This window comes from Schistocerca gregaria, chromosome X (genome assembly GCF_023897955.1).
Source record: "Schistocerca gregaria isolate iqSchGreg1 chromosome X, iqSchGreg1.2, whole genome shotgun sequence".
Classification (NCBI taxonomy): Eukaryota; Metazoa; Arthropoda; class Insecta; order Orthoptera; family Acrididae; genus Schistocerca; species Schistocerca gregaria.
In genome coordinates this window covers 424,168,482-424,181,751 of record NC_064931.1, presented here as the reverse complement: position 1 = coordinate 424,181,751, position 13,270 = coordinate 424,168,482, and the positions used below count along the sequence as shown (strand labels likewise).

Genomic DNA, 13,270 nt, shown 5'->3' with positions numbered 1-13,270 from the left:
CAGAACTTCTGCATTCCACAGCACTGTGGGATAATGCATATGGCGAGGTCAACACTTATGAGAGACAAACGGTTATACCTTTTCTTTTGCACTGCACGACGTTTTCCACAAACAGATAGCGCAATAGAGTAGCTCAAGTGGAAAGGAACACTTCCTATTTAAATTTCTGCATCCTACACTGTTGGCAGTTCTGTAGTGGCGGCAGTTACGTGATTTTGTTTTGGTGATTAGAAAATAAAGCTGAATGTATGCACTGGGTAGCCGACGCAGCTAGTTCATGGTGATTCAGTCAACCAAGTAAATGAATTTACTGAACATGCCGCAAATTGATACAGGGAGCCTGTGTGTCAGAAATTTTCAGCCAGTGTGGCACAACGGCGCTAGGATAGAAAAATCAGCCACTGAAAAGAGGAGTTGGTGGTCTGTTGGGTTGATGAGAGGTTCATATATCTATGGTCTGGGTTCGGTTCCAACTTCGGTCAGTGATTTTAGATAGGCAGAGACAGATTCCGTTTTCTTCTGGCTACACCAAGTGAAGGAGATATAATGGCAATGTTGTTTGAAATTCACATTAAAAATGATATTCCTTCTCTACCAAGTAAACGTTAGGTTGAGCCACAATAAAGTCTGGAGTAGTAACATTTCTTATACTAATCGTTTATTTCTAGTCACGAAACAAACGCTATGTACGATCACAGGACACTTATTCCATCTTCTATCTGAGCTTCTGTGTGTCGATAAAATTGGTTCTGAACTGGGAATGCAACTCAGACCGCCCTTAACGCGGAATTTGTTCCCTTCGTGACAACACAGCTCGGCTACAATTTGTTATTTGCTCAAAACTGCAGATTCTTCAACATCTCCACATATTGCGCGTGAATGGGTTCGAATCCTGGCCCAGCACTAAGGATTTCATTATGTATTATCAAGCTCTACCATGAGAACACCTATGTGTTTGTGGATAATAATTTCGATGTTTAATGTATTTTCATTCGTTGTCAACAATAACGATATCTGACGTTTTTCACTCCCAGTGAGACACAGAACTATCGCCGAGATCGCTGTAAGTTCAAGATGTTATTCCGAGCTGCTGGTGGATAAAATTCGCTAGCTGACGTCTCTTTGTGTGTAGTCAACGAAGACATGTGTGAAGCTCTGTTCCCAGTCAGCACTGAACTCTTCGTCATATTATTTCTAGTTGAAACATCCTCACATGTCGCTGTTGGTGCAACAAACCCATATTTAACGTTCGTTTTCTCTAGAACATTAACAGCGATAGGTTGGAGTCCTGCGAAGGAAAAAATTAATTTTTCGACTCGTCAGTTCAGTTAAAACATCTGGCTACTGCCGATAAAATGCGATATGTCATAGTCGATTGTGCTTCGATATATATCCGATTAGGTTCTGGGTTGAAATCTCTGTCCAACACAAAGCTTTACCTCACGGCATTTCAAGTAAGCGACATGTTAAGAAGCAATATGTAACATTTCTCGTAATTCGTTAACAGGGACAATAGGTGCTGGGTACGAATTCGCGTCCGTTAAAAATGTTTGCGTTATGTAATTTAAACTTGGTATTTGCTAATTGATACTGTCTAAAATCAAGGTATATCACTCTCTGTATGCCTAATCAGGAGTGACTGTTAGTTTCCGTCAGTCACGAAATCTTCGCTTAGTCTGCATGACCTTGGTTTGAATCCATATGCAGAACGAGACGGTTCGTCGTGTCATTTGAAGTTCATACATATTCTCAACTAGCTGCTCGTAAATAACTTAAATTTTTAATGTCATTTTGTGTTAAATAATAAGTACGGTATGTTACTTTGAAGAGGAAATCATGAACACGACGAACTTACTACTGGCATTACCTATCTGACGTAATTATGAGAGTGGTAACATTTCAGTTATGTCATTCATTGTAATAAATGTGAGCTTACAAGCCCTAAGGACAGTCTTACCTGTGTTAAGGTGTTCCCTGATATTTGTAGTATCGTAGTGTTACTTTACAATTTGAGTTATGGCGATACAGAGTAGTGCTTTCTAGTGGTGACGTGTTGGAACTACACTCCTGGAAATTGAAATACGAACACCGTGAATTCATTGTCCCAGGAAGGGGAAACTTTATTGACACATTCCTGGGGTCAGATACATCACATGATCACACTGACAGAACCACAGGAACATAGACAGAGGCAATAGAGCATGCACAATGTCGGCACTAGTACAGTGTATATCCACCTTTCGCAGCAATGCAGGCTGCTATTCTCCCATGGAGACGATCGTAGAGATGCTGGATGTAGTCCTGTGGAACGGCTTGCCATGCCATTTCCACCTGGCGCCTCAGTAGGACCAGCGTTCGTGCAGGACGTGCAGACCGCGTGAGACGACGCTTCATCCAGTCCCAAACATGCTCAATGGGGGACAGATCCGGAGATCTTTATGGCCAGGGTAGTTGACTTACACCTTCTAGAGCACGTTGGGTGGCACGGGATACATGCGGACGTGCATTGTCCTGTTGGAACAGCAAGTTCCCTTGCCGGTCTAGGAATGGTAGAACGATGGGTTCGATCTACCGTGCAGTATTCAGTGTCCCCTCGACGATCACCAGAGGTGTACGGCCAGTGTAGGAGATCGCTCCCCACACCATGATGCCGGGTGTTGGCCCTGTGTGCCTCGGTCGTATGCAGTCCTGATTGTGGCGCTCACCTGCACGCCGCCAAACACGCATACGACCATCATTGGCACCAAGGCAGAAGCGACTCTCATCGCTGAAGACGACACGTCTCCAGTCGTCCCTCCATTCACGCCTGTCGCGACGCCACTGGAGGCGGGCTGCACGATGTTGGCGCGTGAGCGGAAGACGGCCTAACGGTGTGCGGGACCGTAGCCCAGCTTCATGGAGACGGTTGCGAATGGTCCTCGCCGATACCCCAGGAGCAACAGTGTCCCTAATTTGCTGGGAAGTGGCGGTGCTGTCCCCTACGGCACTGCGTAGGATCCTACGGTCTTGGCGTGCATCCGTGCGTCGCTGCGGTCCGGTCCCAGGTCGACGGGCACGTGCACCTTCCACCGACCACTGGCGACAACATCGATGTACTGTGGAGACCTCACGCCCCACGTGTTGAGTAATTCGGCGGTACGTCCACCCGGCTTCCCGCATGCCCACTATACGCCCTCGCTCAAAGTCCGTCAACTGCACATACGGTTCACGTCCACGCTGTCGCAGCATGCTACCTGTGTTAAAGACTGCGATGGAGCTCCGTATGCCACGGCAAACTTGCTGACACTGACGGCGGCGGTGCACAAATGCTGCGCAGCTAGCGCCATTCGACGGCCAACACCGCGGTTCCTGGTGTGTCCGCTGTGCCGTGCGTGTGATCATTGCTTGTACAGCCCTCTCGCAGTGTCCGGAGCAAGTATGGTGGGTCTGACACACCGGTGTCAATGTGTTCTTTTTTCCATGTCCAGGAGTGTAGTTTCAATAGCCAAACGACTGTACCAAGGAGTTATTAGAGGACCTGCTAGACAGCTGCGTTATGTGGGTTGCGTGCGAATCAGGCGAAATGCACTTCAGGTCGTTCGATTACTTTTGAGCACGACTGTACGGCTCAATGACAGCAAGTGCTTAAGTAAGAAGGATTTATAAAAGTAGCCTGAAGTGGTGATTACATACAGCAAGCCACAGAAACAGCTAGGGATGTGACTGCATTAATATAGACGGGCAGATTGTGTTAGAACGTGTAGGGGCTATCCAGCTACTGATATATTAGGTCCGACTACCACAATCTATTAAGTGTGTTACCTGTTAGCCTCAATATTACTGACAGTTGCTCAGCAATGAGTGAACTGTTTTATCACTCATATCCCATAATCAACAGTGTCAAATATTGTGCTAGTTAATACTGAGCATGTATGTTTATCACTGTTTATTCGGTAGCTAATAGTAACATCTTACTTGTTACATTTTTTTTATCAAGCGTTTCGTCCATACCTCATATTCACTACTTCATATAAAATTTCATACATATTTTTTTGATATGATAACGGCAGTAGCCGAAACAAATGAACAAATAAACAAAGAAATATATTAAGCAATATAGACGGTGTTTAGTCACAAATCATATTAATGTTGCACATGATTTCGTTCTTTGTAGTTTTTTCGTTTGACGCTTATTTAGTGAGATATTTTACCCGGTCACGATCAATGGACCACCCTGTATAAACAGACGGCATATGGCGCTGCAGTCAGCAACGCCTATGTAAGACAACAAGACTCTGGCACAGTAGTTAGATCGGTTACTGCTGCTACAATGGGAGGTTATCAAGATGTAAGTGAGTTTGAACGTTGTGTTATAGTAGGCGCACGAGCGACGGGTCACAGCATCTCCAACGTAGCGATGACGGGATATTTTACATTTCATGAGTGTACCGTGAATATCAGGAATCCGGTGAAACAGCAATCTCTAACATCACTGCGGCCGGATAAACATCCTGCAAGAACGGGATCAACGACGACTGAAGAGAATCATTCAACATGCACCGATATGAATGCTGGGCCATCAGCAACTGTCAGTGTGTGAACCATTCAGCGGAACATCATCGATATAGGCTTTCGGAGCCGAAGTCCCACTGTTGTACACTTGATGGCTGCACGACACAAAGCTTTACGCCTCGCCTGGTCCCGTTAAAACCAACAATGGATTGTTGATGACTGGAAACATGTTGTCTGTTCGTGCGAGGCTCGTTTCAAACTGTATCGAGAGAATTGACGTGTAGGATTACGCAGACAACCTCATGAATTCATTAACCCTGCATGTCAGCAAGAGACTGTTCAAGCTAGTGGGGACTCAGTAATGGCGTGGGGCGTGTGCAGTTGGGGTGATTGGAACCGCTGATACGTCTATATACGACTCTGGCGTTGCGTTCGTTAGCATCGTGTCTGATCACCCGCATCCATTCATGTCCATTGTGCATCCCTGACGATCTTGGGCTATTCCAGCATAACAATGAGACCCCTCATACGCTCAGAATTGCTACAGAGTGGCTCCAGGAACACTCTTCTGAGATTAAACACTTCCGCTGGCCATCAGAGTCCCCAGACATGAACATTATTGAGCATCACTGAGAAGCCTTACAACAGGGGAGGCCTCCACCCGCTCGTACTCTTACTGATTTATGGACAGCCCCCCAGCATTAATGGTGTCAGTTTCCTCCACACTGCTTCAAACATTAGTCGAGTTCATGCCACGCTGTCATGTGGCATTTCTGCGTGCTCGCGGGAACCTACACGATATTAGGCAGTTGTATCAGTTTCTTTGGCTCTTCAGTTTAATTACACAGTTACGCAAGTGAACGTATAATAACACATTACATAAATCATAAGGTATTTTACTTAGGTTTACAATATTCCCATGCTATTATACATATTCATGTAATTGTAATTATCAGGTAGAACCAAAGTAAGTTTCAGTGACTTATTCTGTACGTACACTGAATGAAGGTCGGTGTCAACAAAATATTTTCACATTAGGAGGAGAACGTTGGTGACTTGAATTTCGTGAGAAGATTCCGTCGCAACGAAAGACGTCTTTCTTTTAATGATTTCCAGCCCAAATCCTGTATCACTTCTATGACACTCTCTCCCATATTTAGCGATATTACCAAACGTGCTGCCTTTCTTTGAACTTTTTCGATGTACTCCGTCAGTCCTATCTGGTAAGGATCCCATACATCGAAGCAGTATTCTAAAACAGGACGGCCAAGCGTAGTTTAGGCAGGCTCCTTAGTAGGTCTGTTACATTCTCTAAGTGTCCTGCCAATTAAACGCAGTCTTTGGTTAGCCTTCCCCACAACATTTTCTATGTGTTCCTTCCAATTTACGTTGTTCGTAATTGTAATTCCTAAGCATTTAGTTGAATTTACGGCCTTTACATTTGACTGATTTATTGTGTAACCGAAGTTTAACGGATTCCTTTTAGCACTCATGTGGATGACCACACACTTTTCGTTATTTAGGATCATCTGCCACTTTACGCACCGTTCAGATATCTTTTATAAGTTGTTTTGCAGTTTGTTTTGATCTTCTGATGACTTTATTAGTCGATAAACGAAATCGTCATCTGCAAACAACCAAAGACGGCTGCTCAAATTGTCTCCAAAATTGTTTATATAGATAAGGAACAGCAAAGTGCCTATAGCTCTACCTTGGGGACGCCAGAAATCACTTCTATTTTACTCGATGACTTTCCGCCAATTACTACGAACTGTAACCTCTCTGACAGGCAATCACGAATCCAGTCACATAACTGAGACGATATTCCATAAGCGTGCAATTTCACTACGAGTCGTTTGTGTGGTACAGTGTCAAAAGCCTTCCGGAAATGCAGAAATATTGAGTCGATCTGAAATCCCTTGTCAACAGCACTCAACACTTCATGTGAATAAAGGGTTAGTTGTGTTTCACAGGGACGACGTTTTCTAAACCTATGTTGACTGTGTGTCAATAGACCGTTTTCTTCGACATAATTCATAATGTTCGAACACAACATATGTTCTAAAATCCTGCTGCATATCGACGTTAGCGATATGGGCCTGTAATTTAGTGCATTACTCCTACTACCTTTCTTGAATATTGGTGTGGCCTGTGAAACTTTGTAGTCTTTGGGTACTGATCTTTCGTCGAGCTAACGGTTGTAGATGATTGTTAAGTATGGGGCTAATGCATCAGCATACTCCGAAAGTAACATAATTGATATACGGACTGTACCACAAGACTTCCTTTTATTAAGTAATTTAAGTTGCTCCACTACTCCGAGGATATTTACTTCCATGTAACTCATGTTGGCAGCTGTTCTAGATTCGAATTCTGGAATATTTACTTTTCTTTTGTGAAGGCATTTCAGAAGGCTGTGTTTATTAACTCTGCTTTGATAGCAATGTCTTCGATAGTATCTCCCTTGCTATCGCGCAAAGAAGGCATTGATTGTTTCTTGCCGCTAACACACTTCACATACAACCGGAATCTCTCTGTATTTTCTGCAAGGTTTCAAGACAAGGTTTCGTTGTGCAAAGTGTTATAGGCATCTTGCTCTGAAGTCAGCGCTATATTTCGAGCTGCTGTAAAAGATCGCCAAACTCGGGGGTTTTGCTTCTATTTAAATTTGGCATATTTGTTTCTTTGTTTCTGCAACAGTTTTCTAACCCGTTTTGTGTAACAAGGAGGATCAGCTCCGTCGTTTGTTAATTTATTTGGTAATAATCTCTCAATTGCTGCCGATACCATTTGTTTGAATTTAAGCCACATCTGGTTTACACTTAATTTATTAATGTGAAATGAGTGGAGATTGTTAGGAAAGCGTCAAGTATAGTTTTATCTGCTTTTGTAATAAGTATATTTTTCTCTTATTTTTCGAGGATTTGGGGATTACAGTATTCAATCTCGCTACGACAACTCTGTGTTCACTAATCCGTGAATCGGTTTTATTATTTGGTATGGACCCTGGTACTGTGTAACAAATTTGTTCGCTTCTCCCTTCAGACTATAAGGAGTGGGTATCATCACCAGTGACCTACTCTGTACTACGGCAATGTCCCTACTCGCTTCACTGCATATTCGTGTTTTTCCAATGGCTACGTATTTGCTCCCCGGACCCTTCTCCACACTTCCCTCACTTTCTTCACGGACTGAATCATCATTCCTCTCTCCCTTCCGTCTAATAATGTCGAATGGTTCAAATGGCTCTGAGCACTATGCGGCTTAACTTCTGAGGTCATGTCCCCTATAACTTAGAATTACATAAACCTAACTAACCTAAGGACATCACACACATCCATTCCCGAGGCAGGATTCTAACCTACAACCGTAGCGGTCGCGCGGTTCCACACTGTAGCGCCTAGAACCGCTCGGCCACACAGGCCACCTTCTAACATACTGATTCATATAATCCTTACTGCCCCTCCACTATTATTTCTCTGACACTCTCCAATTCGTTTCTCAGCAATGCTCATGACCCGAAAAGAAATGATCATGCTTTTCAAGTAACACCTCCTGTTTCATCACCACTGCCACATCCACCAGTAGATCTAATTTTGTCACTCTGCACAACAAACCATTAAGCATGCTGCACTGCTGCTGCTTGCTGTATTTCCCTCATTCCTAATCGTCCGATTCCTCAGTGTCCTGACCAAGCACTTCTATCACTGCTATCTTTCTTGTGTTATAGTCATATTTACTGAGTTTTAGTGCGTACCTCGTCAATCCATTGGATGGGCCCTTTAAGCTTCGTAACCAATTCAAAGCCTCATGATCCGTCAATACTTTGGAATTTCTACTATGTAAGTAAAACGAAAAATACGTTACCCCGTACTCCAAGCTAAGCATCTCTATATCCGTTGTAGAGTAATTACTCTCCACTCCTTTCGACTGCCTAAAATGAAAAGTAGCAGTCTGTTCGTGAACACTCACTTCGTGGCTTAAAATTCTCTTACGAGCATGATTCGACGCATAAATTGAGAATATGAACACTTTTGAAATTCTGGAAACCGCGACACCAGGCTCCACTTCAATACTTTCTTCAGTAGGAGAAATGGTTCTTGGTATTCCCTCTATCATACAAAACTAACACTTCCTTCACAACTGTGTAATAGGTCGTGCTCTGTAAATGGCCTCACAAATTTACTACGATAGTTAGCGAGACTGAGAAGAGGTTGTAGTTCCTTGGTTGCTCGTGGTATCGGAAAATGATGTACTGCTTGCGCCGACCTCGGATCCGTCCTCTTACAATCATTTCTAATGATATGGCCCAAATATCTGACTTTTCGAGCGCAAGGTGACAACTTTCCCTCCTGAGCGCCAAACGAGCTGCTCCTAGCCTCTTGAATGCTCCCCTTAGACGTTATCTACCTTCTTGCATATCCCTCGGAGAAACAATTATCTCATCAAGGTACACTAGCGAATGCTGTAGCTTCACGCCTCAGCATGCCTTTCAATAACACTTGGAATGTTGCCGGCATGTTCTTAAACCCAAAAGACATCCTCTTATTTTGACAATGAACTCACGGTGCAGAAAACGCTGTTCTTGGTCTACCCTCCAAAGCAACTTGTAATTGATGGTATTCACTCATCATTCCATTGTCGAGAAGTACAGGCATTGCCCTAGATTCTCGGAAATGGGAAAAACTGTCACAGTCTTACAATTTAAGTGGCAGTATTCAAAAGAAAACCGATACTTCCTACAGCCATCAATAGACTTTTCGGCGTGATTACAATTCACGTCCCACAGGATCTATTATTCTCCTCAATTACCCTGTTGGACAATGGCTGATTTATGAATTCCTCTAACACTGGTTTTAGTGACTTTGGTACTCAATGAGGTCTACAGTAAACCAGTGCTTTGCTCCCCAGTCAGAATGTTGTGCTGTGTGACTAGGGTGGCTGGCAATGGACCCAGAGGAAAGAATAGATCTAGGAGATCCAATAGCAGATCTTCCATCTGAATCATATCTATCCCATTCAAATGCTTCAGTCTCTGACGAAATGTAGATCTACCAACATACTTTGCCCTTCCATGGTCTTTACTCTCCGTGCAGTGATCTTCGTTATACGCAATCTCCAACATGACCAATAGCGTTCTTTTCAAAAACTTCAGTTCCATGGCACCAAAATTATTTATATTGGCGGGTGCTACCTTACCTCCGTCCTTCAGTACGTGTACAATACTTCGCTTTATTAAACAACATGCAATATACAAGACTTAATTTTCCTTCAAACGTGCCACTATACATAACACATGAACTGATTCGTCAGGCTTCCCATTACCAACAACGACTTTCCAGGGCCTTTTAACAAACAATCTTGCTAATCAAGACTTAATGTCATTGCTCACGGCTTAACTGGATTGTCTCGTATGCTAGACTTCCCTTGCTGCATATCAACACTGGCAACCGTTTCCCCTAGCCTGAATGCCCTCCCATTAAGTTCCACTATATGTCGTTAAAAGTCTATTATAGCATAATGTTGATGCAGAAAATGTAACCCCAGAATCGTGCTGTAGTCCCCGCTTACATTAGACACCAGCTCCACACACTGTCTTAACTCTGCAGTCTGAATCGAAAAATTCATCACTAATGACCCCAGTGGTCATATATCATTATCCTCCACTTCAATCAAGTTGTACCGTGGTGAGGTTCACTGTCTGCCATATACTAATTCCGTTGACGTCAATAATAACACATGCCCCCCCCCCCCCCCCCCCCCTGTACAGTAAACTTTATATTCTCTACCATTCATTACACTAATTATGACACATCCCGGCTCTCCATTCGTTTCCATTGAATTTGTTGCACTGGGAACTCCAGAACCACATATATTACCACACCAGTTATCCCTCTCACTTCATCGTGGTTGCTATCACTGACTGCATATGCCTTGTTTGGCCACAATTAAAACAATTTTCGAGGATTGGCACTTTAATAGTGGCAACTATTTATTTACAGCTCGTACAAAACAGATACATGTTTCAAAGTTTTATTCACCTTCAAAGTGGTCACCAGCATTATGTATAACGCGTTACCAGCAATGTGGAAGTCGTAGGATAATCTTAGCAGTGCCAGTTGTATTGACAGTTTGAGCAGCGCTGTCTATTGCCCGACGAATTTGTAACAGTTCTGGAGCGAATGCCCTTAAGTGTTTCCTTCAGTTTAGAAATCGAGTTGAACTCACGAGGGCTTAAGTCAGGGGAGTGCAGTAGGTGGTATAGCACTTAGCAGCCCCATCAGTCAAACGAATCAGTAACAGCTAGCACTGTACGTGCTTGAGCTTTCTCCTGCAAAATGGTCTGGTCTTGTAGGGAGTGTCATCACTCCTGTCTCTATGCTGGTCATTTTTGGTTCACAACTTACGACCAGCTTAGAGAAAGAAGTGATGACACTTTCTGCAGGACCTGACCTTCATTTTGCAGGAAAATGCTCAAGCACGTACAGTGATAACTCTTACTGATTTGTTTGATTGGTGGGGCTGCTAAGTGCTATACCACCTACTGCACTCCCCTGACTTAAGCCCTAGTGAGTTAAACTCCATTTCTAAACTGAAGCAAATACTTCACGGCATTCGTTTCAGAACTGCTACAAATTTGTCGGGCAATAGAAGGCGCCGCTCGAACTGTCAACAGAACTGGCACTGCTAAGAGTATCTTATGACATCCACATCGTTGCCAACGAGTTATACACAATTCTGGTGACCACTTCGAAGGTCAGTAAAACTTTCAAACACATATCTATTTTGTACGAGCTGTAAATAAATAGTCACCTCTATTAAAGTTCCAACCCTCGCACGTTTTATGCAAACACGTGGCTTTGATCCCTCACCTCTGTCGACGTATCGATTTCCTCGAACTCCAAACCCAATCTAACCCTTTAGGAGATCTTTAGGTTCCTCCGCTTGCACCCTCCTCGACAGTTCTGTTGCTAAACGCCACAGAAACGTTTCAAGTGCCCGTTGCTCGGCCTCTTACAGTATCACTTTGTTCACCTCCTCATTCTGAGAAAGTTCATAAGTTTCAAATTTGTTTTTCTAATTCTAGTTGCAAGGTGTTTCACTGCGTTATTAGGCCTCCTCGACATCATAACCAACTGCTAATGAAAACGTAGTGCACTGTTTTGCTTCCTATACCGCTGCTCCAGGCCCTGCCGCAAACCATCAAAAGATCCCGCATTGCGTAATATCTCTGTGCACCTCACGAACTACTTCGACTCTCCCATTAAAAGCTACTTTGGCATCTGCAGTTATTGTGATATCCGACCAACCACCTATGTCAGCTGGTGGCTGGTGATCCGCTACAAACTTTAACACATTCTGCGACACCAGAGAATGGGAAAACAAAGTTAGCAACAGCTAGATACACTCCCAAATTTAACGATTTCAGTGTCTCCAGTACATCAGGTCTCTCTGTCAAACTATTACGTAAACTAAACTGTGCCCTCAGCTGAGCTACCTGATTCACTGCTTACTCTATAGCGTCGTCCATGGTGGAAACCTTTGTTTCCAATTTTGCCACCGCTGCGCTTTTATTCATTTTTAGCTCTCAAAGAAACAATGCCGTGGGGCCAAGAATAAAACTTAACAGTTGCAGAGGACGTTTGTTGACTTCAGTACATGACTTAGTGAGGCAGGCGCGTCTCTCCTCATTGTCCTGGTTAGGGCTGATAAACAAGTCTTCGGCTTCTGCCCAGAGGTGCTGAGCCAGCACTCTGTGCTGCTGAGGTCGGCTGCCTTTAAAGGCTACAGTCGTCGACTTGAGTGGCATTACGTGTTTGGCGCGTCGGTTATTTGCGACTCTCTAGTCACCACGTTGACTGCTTCCGGTCTGTAGTTATTAACGCAATGCTCTGCGGTGGCTTCCATGCTACCTCTCCTTACTTTAGCTAAATAATTATAATTTTCTTTCCAGAGAATGGGCCGCAACACTACACTGGGAAGAAGTAGTGTGGAGGTAAGAACCTACATTCCTATTGGAGTGAATATGATAACATGCGGAGAGAGAATTGGAGGGGGGGAGGGGGATGAATAGATAGATAGAGAGACAAGGAAGGGGGAGATGGTGACACGAGCAGATTGATAGAGTGGGGATAGAGGGTAATGGACAGAGAGAGATAAGAAGAGGAGAGTGACAGAGAGAAGGGGAAGGAGGAGATGGAGAAAGGAAGAAAGAGGAGATGGACAAGAAGGAGTGAGGAGGGGATGGACAGAGGGGGAATGATCGGATGAAGAGACAGGCGTCGAACAGCTGGAGAGAGAGAGAGTGGGGAGGACTGGATGGGCATTGAGAGTGGTAGGAGAAGATGGACAGAGAAGGGAGCAGAGGAGACAGGCAGAGAAAGGGGGAAGTAGGAGATGCACTAATGGAAGTGTAATAAAAACATATCCTGGTAACGCCGGATACTCATTTAGTCTAGGTACAAATATCTACATCTACATCTACATGACTACTCTGCAATTCACATTTAAGTGCTTGGCAGAGGGTTCATCGAACCACAATCATACTATCTCTCTACTATTCCACTCCCGAACAGCGAGCGGGAAAAACGAACACCTAAACCTTTCTGTTCGAGCTCTTATTTCTCTTATTTTATTTTGATGATCATTCCTACCCATGTAGGTTGGGCTCAACAAAATATTTTCGCATTCGGAAGAGAAAGTTGGTGACTGAAATTTCGTAAAAAGGTCTCGCCGCGACGAAAAACGTCTATGCTGTAATGACTTCCATCCCAACTCG

The 13,270-nt window shown here is 43.9% G+C and overlaps 1 protein-coding gene across 1 annotated transcript in view; it reads right to left on the bottom strand.

Annotated features, from left to right (window-relative positions):
* The window catches only part of LOC126298115 (Down syndrome cell adhesion molecule homolog), a 1,905,244-nt gene that overhangs the window by 1,703,326 nt on the left and 188,648 nt on the right, over positions 1 to 13,270 (bottom strand). The gene's annotated exons all lie outside the window — the stretch shown is intronic.